Here is a 9507-nt window from a genome sequence, read left to right as displayed (position 1 = left end):
GAGTGTCATGGCAGTGGGAGGGTTTCGTCGGAATGCCGTTGGTCCACCTGAATGGGAAGACGAGGCCACGGATTCCGTGGTGTGGGTACAATGCACTACCTCTGCAGAGTGTATTTAATCTATCGATAGCCGCGTCCTCGGTTACGGATATAGCTCATGAGTAAGTCACTCCATGGATCAACATTTATAAGTAGTCTTGCACACTAAATTTTTTATTGTTTGGCACTGGTTATGTGATGATTTGTGAGACCATGAAGATGATCGTGGTGGGAACCAAAGTGTTGGTTTCATTTGTGATCTAGGTATGATCACCGTTCGGTTACGAGGTAACCTGTCTGGTAAGAGAGTCCTAGTGACTCGGTGCACAAGTTAATTTCACCGCATCAGTAATATGATTTGCATTGCATTAAACCTGATTAATTGTCATGATATCGTTTGCCATTATGCTTATGCTTGTTGTGAGCCCACAAGTACATTCAATGTACTGACCTGGCGTGTCATGCCAGATTTTAGGAAAGTCGTATCGAATCGGAGTGCTTCCCATGTCTAGATCACGTCCACATTGGTGTCCCTGTGCTATGGAGTTCCACTTCGTCGTCGTTCCTCTGCCACTTAGTTATCATGATCGAGGCCCTTCATGTTCATTAAATAATGTATATATTGTTCAGTCGCACCGTGTGTGTCGCTTGGCCTCGCTACTTGATGTAATATGAAACCTATGTTTCCGCTAGCATCAATAAAGCGGTTGTTTTCTGTACCAAGTTGTTCTGTGTTGCTAGAAGACTTGATCTCTGGGCTGGCAATGCAAGGTAATTCAGTTGCTCTGAGCCGGGGTGCCACAACGCTTGGTATCAAAGCCGTGCTGATTGGAGGACACGCTAGACCGTCGATGCGCTAGATGAACAGTAGTTAGCTTAGTTTGAGTGCTGGTAGTAATAGAAATTGATTGATGCATTTCATGCATTTTAATTGTTGTTATTACTAACCATCTGATGATTGTGAGTGTAGATGAATGGCTCTAGTTCTGTTCCTGTACCAGTCTGAGCCAGCACCGTACACCTGCCGCACCTGCTTCAGAACGTGTGGCGACGACTCTACCTAGAGGGTGCTGATCCAGTGTATCAGGTGTATCGGGAGCATCTGGCCGTTTCGCTATACGAGTATTAGGCGGAGGTCACTTTACACCACAGTTCTCCTTCCGGCGCTTACACCCATTCCTCTAAGGGTGGTTTTGCTTCCACGCCATCTCAGGCTATCCAGTTTGCTGCACTCGAGGCTCTTGTAGACCTGCGCTACAATGAGGTTCACATGCAAACCCACCCAGGTTTCTTCTTCTACCTATCTCTGCATGAGAACGGGCCTATCCATTTTCCTTTCATTGATCCGGCATGCGATCGTCCTGCTAGCCACCTTTCTCGCTATATCATTGCCAGTTATCTCTTGATCTATGAGTTGGCTCGAGAGCTGACCCGAGCCCGGATAGCCCTTGCCGCAGCTCGGAATAGGAACCCTCCACCTACTATCGGATTCACTCCGTTCATTTCTCCAGTCTCTGTTACTCCGGCTACTTCGGTGACCACTTAGGGTACCATGAACCCTTTGGCAGTGACTCCTTGTAGTGCCCCTGCTGCGTGTGCTTCCCTTGTTGCTACTGCTGCAGCCCATATGCTTAGGTCTCGCCCCGCACCTGCCCCTGAGGAAGAGTCCTCGAGGCAACACCGCTGTGTCACTTTTAACCCAGAGGTTTCCACTATCAGCTTAGGATCTGAGTCTGGCTCAGCAGAGGAGCCTGCAGCACCCGTCGAGCACTAGATCGTTAGAGTACCCACCATCGTCATGAGGTTGATGTAAGGATGTAGTCGTTCGTTCATGATGCTTAGTTTCATGTATGAGGGTAGTCGAACTAGTCCTAATGTTTATCTTTCATGTATGAGTATGTATAATTATGTTGGAATTTTTTATTCGCCTTGGTTTCTTTTTCGCTGCTTTCTTTCGGCTTGTCACTGACTTTTCTTCCCATTTTTGGATATTTCTCATCTCGGTTGCTTTATATTGGGAAAATAAACAATAGGATGACGCGGGGAGGCAGCAGCAGCCACACTTGTGAGGATGTCCCTATTCTTCGCTCAGCAAGACAGGCAGGACATTCCCCCGAGCCATTTCAGCCACCACCGCCTCCACCGCCACATCCGCCATCCACTGAGAAAATTATGCGTATGTTTGAGGAAAGAACGAACAACAATCTGATTGAGCTGTTGAAAAGTGTGCAAGCTATGGTTGGGCAGAATGGAAATCAGAATGGTCATCACACCAAGCTGTCAGATTTTCAGAGAACCAAGCTTCCCATTTTCAGTCAAGTTATCGATCCTTTGGAAGCCGATGATTGGTTAAGGACTATTGAGAAGAAGCTTGAGATTGCTCGTACTGAAGAAGCTGACAAGGTTCCGTTCGCTACGCATTATCTTGAAGGAGATGCCGCTATATGGTGGGATAATGCTAAGGCTATGTGGCCTATGGACGAAGAAATTACCTGGACTAAATTCAAGGACCATTTCCGCAAGTACCATATTCCAGCCGGGATTATGAAGGTCAAGCAGCGCGAATTCCTCGCTCTCACACAAGGGAGCCTGTTAGTAAGTGAGTACCTGCACAAGTTCAACCATTTGGCCCATTATTCCCTTTATGATGTGGCCACAGAAGAAAGGAAGATCAACATATTTCTTGGAGGACTGAACTAACACCTCAGATGCACTCTCAGTATGTTTGATTTCCCGGATTTCCAAACTCTGGTAAACAAAGCCCTAATCGCAGAAAGGGAACACAAGCTCGTGCACGACAACAGGCCCGCTAATAATGAGCACAAGCGCAAATTCAAGACTAAGAAGGATGGACAACCAGTGCAGAAGGCTCGTACTTGGTAGCAGACTCAGGTCGAGTACAAATCAAATTAGCAACCGAATGTTAACAAGACCACTACTCAAGTCAAGAACGTCGTGAACAACCTGATGCACGAAGAGTGTAAGCGCAATAATTCTTGCTTCAATTGTGGGCAAACCAGACATTATATTAGACAGTACCCCAAGAACGGCAAGCCAAACGCTCCATCCAGGCCACAAGTCAATCATCTAGAGCCCTACTCCGTTCAGAGGACCATCCAAGGGCAAGTTCACCATCTCTCCGCGGATGAAGCCCAAGAGGACCCCAAAGTCGTCATTGGTATGTTTCCTGTTAATAGCATACCTGCAATAATTTTATTTGACTCTAGGGCTTCCCACTCTTTTATTTCGTGGAGTTTTGCTGCCCAAAACAAATTTCCTTGCTCGATTTTGGGAAAAAGTATGATGGTACCGTCCCCAGGATCCGTGCTCAAAAGCAATCGGTCTATCAAAATTTGGAAATTGATATCATGGTAGTCAGATTTCCAACCTCCTTGATAGTCATCGAGTCTGCCAAATTGGATATTATTTTGGGAATGAATTGGTTAACCCAACATCAAGTATGTATCAACTGTGCAACCAGAGAAGTCACCATGACAAGTCAGGAAGGTCGAACCACAAAATTCTTTGCCCGCAGAAGCATACCTAAGAAGGAAATGGTTTTCATGGCTGTGGCTGAAGAATTGGAATTAATTCCTGTGGTCAGTGAGTTTCCAGATGTGTTCCCTGAGGAATTACCAGGAATGCCGCCAGACAGGGAGCTTGAGTTTGTAACTGATCTTGTGCCTGGAACCACACCGTTATACAAGAAGTATTATCGGATTCCTTCGTCAAAATTAGTGGAATTAAAGAAACAGCTTGATGAGATGCTTCGGAAAGGATACATCCGTTCGAGCTCTTCACCATGGGGATCACCCGCAATATTTGTGGACAAGAAAGACGGTAGTCTTCGGATGTGTGTACATTACCGTCAGCTGAATGATGTTACTATCAAGAACAAATATCCACTGCCAAGGATTGATGATTTGTTTGATCAACTTAGTGGGGCAAAAGTATTCTCCAAGATTGATTTGAGGACCGGATATCACTAGCTCAAAATCAAGAAGGAAGATATTCCCAAGACCGCGTTCACTACTCGATACGGTCTTTATGAATATACAGTTATGTTGTTCGGTCTCACCAATGCCCCAGCCTTTTTCATGCATATGATGAATTAGATATTTATGGATTTCTTGGATAAGTTTGTGGTTGTCTTCATCGATGACATCCTCATCTACTCAAAGGGTGAAGAAGAACACAAGGAACACCTCAAAGCAGTTTTGCAAAGGCTCCGTGACCATCAGCTCTATGCGAAGTTCAGCAAATGTGTGTTTTGGCTCAAGCAAGTTGGATTTTTAGGGCATGTTCTTTCAGCAGAAGGGATAGCCGTGGATCTAAGTAAGGTGAAAGACGTGCTGGATTGGATCGCACCCATGACAGTATCCGAGATCCAGAGTTTCATTGGATTAGCCGGATACTATCGCCGTTTCATCGAAGGATTCTCTAAGATTGCCAAGCCAGTGACAGAGCTTCTCAAGAAAGATAAGAAGTCTGAATGGACTGAGGATTGTGAGAAAAGTTTCAATAAGCTAAAGACCAGACTGACAACAACACTAGTATTGACTCTTCCAGACATCTAGCATAGCTTTGATGTATACTGCGACGCATCCAGGAGAGGTATTGGATGTGCACTCATGCAATATGGCAAGGTTGTCGCCTACGCATCTCAATAGTTACGGCCTCACGAAGGTAACTATCCAACGCATGATTTGGAGTTGGTCGCTGTTGTGCATGCTTTGAAAATTTGGAGACACTACCTCATTGGAAAAATGTGTCAGATATTTACCGACCAGAAGAGTCTCAAGTATATATTCTCTCAAGCAGGCTTAAACCTTCGACAGCGAAGAGGGCTCGAGTTGGTCAAGGATTATGAGCTTGGGATAAATTATCATCCGGGTAAAGCCAACGTGGTTGCCGATGCCCTCAGCCGCAAGCCTGCCAGTCTGAATGTCATAATGGATTCCTTGTCTCCCGAACTCCAAGAAGAGATCGCTCAGCTCAAGTTGGTTATAGTTGATGCCAGTCTAGCCAATATATTGGAAGTTGCTCCTACCCTTGAGGATGAGATTCGTAGGGCCCAGACCGATGACGTAGCGCTGCAGTCCCATGTCAAGCGTATGCAAGAAGGCAAAACTCAGGATTTCTCCAAGGATCAGCAAGGTACACTAAGGTTTTGAGGACGGAATTGCGTACCTGAGCAAGCAGACCTGAGAAAGAAGATCTTGGCAGAAGCACACGAATTTGTGTATTCAATTCACCCAGGAGGTACCAAAATGTACGAAGACCTTCGCCAGATATTTTGGTGGGATGGAATGAAGAAAGATATCGCATACTTTGTCACTTGTTGTGATATATGCAACAAAGTGAAGGCGGAACACCAGAAACCCGCCGCACTCCTTCAACCCCTACCCGTCTCGCAATGGAAATGGGATGATGTCTGCATGGATTTCATCACAGGCCTACCAAGGACTCACCGAGGCAATGATGCAGTATGGGTCATGGTGGACACGCTGACAAAGGTAGCTCACTTCATTCCCATCCGAACCACTTACCGAGCCGATCAACTCGCACAGTTATATGTGTCCAGAATCATCAGTTTGCGTGGAGTGACAAGAACAATTACTTCAGAACGAGGTTCTCTCTTTACCTCAGCATTCTGGTCACGTCTCCATCAAGCCTTGGGGACTGCCCTAAAATACAGCACAACCTATCATCCTCAGACAGACGGGCAGACTGAGCGAGTAAATCAGATACTCGAAGATATGATCCGAGCATGTGCTTTGGCCCAAGGACCCAAGTGGGAAGATTGTCTGCCGTATGCTGAGTTCTCCTACAACAATAGTTTTCAGATCAGCTTGAAGATGTCACCTTATGAAGCTCTGTATGGCCATAAGTGCCGCACTCCGCTAAACTGGTCTCAAACCGGAGATAGCCGCATTTTCGGAACTGATTTGATGATGGAGGCTGAAAAGCAAGTCAAGGAGATCCGAGATAGACTGCAGTTGGCCAAGTCCTGATAGAAGAGTTATTATGATGCAAAGCACCGTCAGATCAGTTTTGAACCCGGAGAGCACGTGTATCTCCGAGTCACACCCATGAAAGGAGTCAAGAGATTTTAGACCCGAGGAAAACTGGCACCCAGATATATTGGTCTGTTCCCAGTCATGTCAAGAGTTGGAACAATCGCTTATCAGTTGGAATTGCCCCCAGAACTGTCAGAAGTGCACAATGTGTTCCATGTCTCACAGCTAAGAAGGTGTATCTCGCCACCGGAGAAAAAGACTAATATAGCAGAGATAGAACTTGCTATGGATTTAACCTATGAGGAGAGCCGATCAGAATATTGGATGAGACAGAAAGAGTCACTCGCAGTAAAGTGATAAAGTTTTATAAGGTTCAATGGGAGCACCACACCGAGGAAGAGGCAACCTGGGAAAGGGAGGAATTTTTAAGGACAGCCTACCCAGAATTGTTTTCCCGAGCAACCGAATCTCGAGGACGAGATTCATCCTAAGTAGGGGAGGTTTCTGACAGCCTAGTTTTTGCCTTCTCTCTTATTCCGGACTTCACTTGCTTCTGTTTTGATTTTGGGGTTTTTGAATCAATTCAAATGGACATAAACACTTGGGCATGCCCTTGATTTTCACCCAAGTGACCCATCCATCTCTTACTCATAATTCTTTCTCTGAAAAATCCCAAAATGACCCAAGGAATATTTTTCATAAAAGAAAAATATTCATTTTCTTCTCTGAAATTCAATTCAGAAACTTGTGCTCCAAAGCAACCCTCATTTTTCTTGCTTCCAAAAATATGATAAAATTCTCAAATATTCTTTGCACCTTGGCCCACCTCCTTGAGCAAAAATATTGCATGACTTTTTGGAATATTTTTGCTATAGAAAATCATTTCTGTTTTGGCCTCAAAATGCAGTTTCTATAGCAAGTACCCTTTTCCTTGATCCAATGAGGCTGATTTTTCTTGATCTTCATTACCCTCCTAAGTAAAGCTTAACTCTAGAAGATTAGCCCTAATCTCCTTCTAGAAGCCCTCCAAACTTGGCGACCAAGTTTCTGTCTAGAAACTTGCCAAGAAGCTCAAGTCTCATCTGGTCGGCCTGGCAGTGTGCCATCACCCCTCTTAGGCCTAACACTACACGGACAACATGTTAGACATGGTTTGGCATCGCGTGGGCGTTGTTTTGACCATGCCAGCATGGTGACCGCATGAGGACACGGCTCTGGCAACGCGCCGACGCGCTCTACGCTGCGCCCATGCGTTTGTTCATCGTGTGATCATATCAGAGCTCGCGGACGACTGCCGCACCGCGCCACCACCTTCGTCTCATCACCATTGACCCCTCCCTGCCGCTCGCTGAAGCCGGAGCAGCCGCAGTGAGCACGGGCTCGTCGCGGCCAAAGCCACAGTGCACCCGTGCCCCTGTCTTCTTCTCCCACCGCCTCCTGTGCTCGTTTTCGAGCTTCACTGTGCGGCGCCTGTCTGCTTTCAGGCGATTGACTGGTCAAGCCACTCAGTATACTTCAAGCAACAAGGATGCTGAGATTTCAAACAAGACCGGAGGAAGATTGGCCGCAGAATTGGTGGTGGCCTCAGAGAAAGTGGTGGAGGAGAGAACGTTGGCGCAGAACCCAAGGGAAATCCTCCCGCCCCGACCGCAAGGGCAAGTGGCGACAGACCAACGGAGGAAGTGGTGGGCACATGCGCTGTGGCTGACCAGTGTGGTGCGCCGATGGTGGGGCCACAGGTGATAGCCCAACGAGAGGAAATGGTGGGCACAGGCGCTGTGGCTGTCCAGTCTGGTACGTTGATGGTGGGGCCGCAGGTGTCAGTTCCAGAGATTCCAGTCGCCTTCGAAAAGGAGGGGCCAATCCTCGAGATGGTGGCAGTCGATGTGGGGGAGCTGGGATCCCAAGGGAAAGAGTTAATTGGGTGCTCGATCAGCATAGATAATCTGCATGTGGCATCGCGGGATGATCCGTCCAACCCGTCGATGGATGTGTCGCTTGTGGGCAAGCAGGTGGCAGCGGACCCAAGGCATGATAGCGTGTTGGAGGTGCTGGTGGTGCCACCTGGCGTGCCCTTGGTTGCGGAAGCCACACAGCCAGCAGAGGGTCACGCGTCGGTCGGGGCCCACCCTGATGGGATTCATGCAAGCGTTGCATGTGACCCTGTTCACGTAGCTCTGCCATCGATTGTGCATGCAGAAAGTGAGAGGCTTGCCGAGGTGCCTGTGGGTGAGGGCGCCAAAGAGAAGTGCCTGCAAATGGTTGTGGCCAACGACCCAACCAATGGACTAACACCCAAGGAGGTGGAGATGTACGCGAAGCTCAAGGCTTTTTGCTATGGCATTGTGAAGAAGCTAGCACCACCAATACTCAAGGAAGTCCAGGCTTCCACCATGCGGCTCGAAGCAGAACCATTCACCCCCAAAAGAACTACTCGTGCAACCAAGAAATCGGCTCAGCAGAACACGCAAAAAGCCACACCCGCGGAGAATGTGCTCCTATGCACATTGGGGATTGTCCCAGAAGATCTGGAGGTGCCGCACACAGTTGTGCAAGAGCTCAAGTCGCTCTTCGACTCCCCTCTACATGAGCAGCATGTACGGGTGATTGCTGCCCGGTTTGGCAAGGCCTTGCCTGTGCAGCTTCCTAAAGCCAGTACCTGAGTGACGGAGGGAATCGGCACACACTGAGCGTGTTCCGAGATGGGTGGGGGTGCAAATCTGTTCCATGGATTTGAACCCATCGGTGACGTGCTGGAACGTTCGAGGTTTGAACAACCCAGCGAAGAGACAAGCGGTCAAAGACTTCCTAATGTCGGTGCGGCCTAATCTAGTGTGTTTGCAAGAAACTAAGCTCGATGTAGTTGATAACTTCCTCTTAATGCAATGATGTGGACCGTCCTTAGATGGGTTTGCTTATCTACCGGCGATCGAAACGAGAGGTGGGATTATCCTTGCTTGGTACACCACTGTGATGACAGTCGATCACATCTCGCGTGACACAAACTCCATCACTGGGCTGGTGCACCCCAAGTCAGGTGAGGACTGGTGGGTCATGGTGGTCTATGGGCCACAAGGGAACGACCTCAAGACACTATTCTTTGAGGAGCTGACAGCAAGGCGAGCAACTTGCCTGGGACCATGGATGGTCCTCGGCGATTTCAACCTAATTCTTAGAGCTTCGGAGAAAAACAACTTGAATCTTAACAGGGCCATGATGAACAAGTTTAGGAGCTTCGTCGACAATAATGAACTCAAAGAGATCTACATGCACGGGCGTCATTTTACATGGTCGAATGAGAGAGATGCCCCGACAATGACTAAAATCGATCGGATCCTCGTCTCGGTGGATTGGGAATTGGCGAGTGTCAGTGTCAAAACCGCCGGATCTCCGGTAGGGGGTCCCGAACTGTGCATCTAGGCGGATGGTAACAGGAGACAAGGGACACG

The sequence above is a fragment of the Triticum dicoccoides genome, chromosome 1B, assembly GCF_002162155.2.
Source record: "Triticum dicoccoides isolate Atlit2015 ecotype Zavitan chromosome 1B, WEW_v2.0, whole genome shotgun sequence".
Taxonomy (NCBI): domain Eukaryota; kingdom Viridiplantae; phylum Streptophyta; class Magnoliopsida; order Poales; family Poaceae; genus Triticum; species Triticum dicoccoides.
This window is presented reverse-complemented; position numbering follows the sequence as displayed.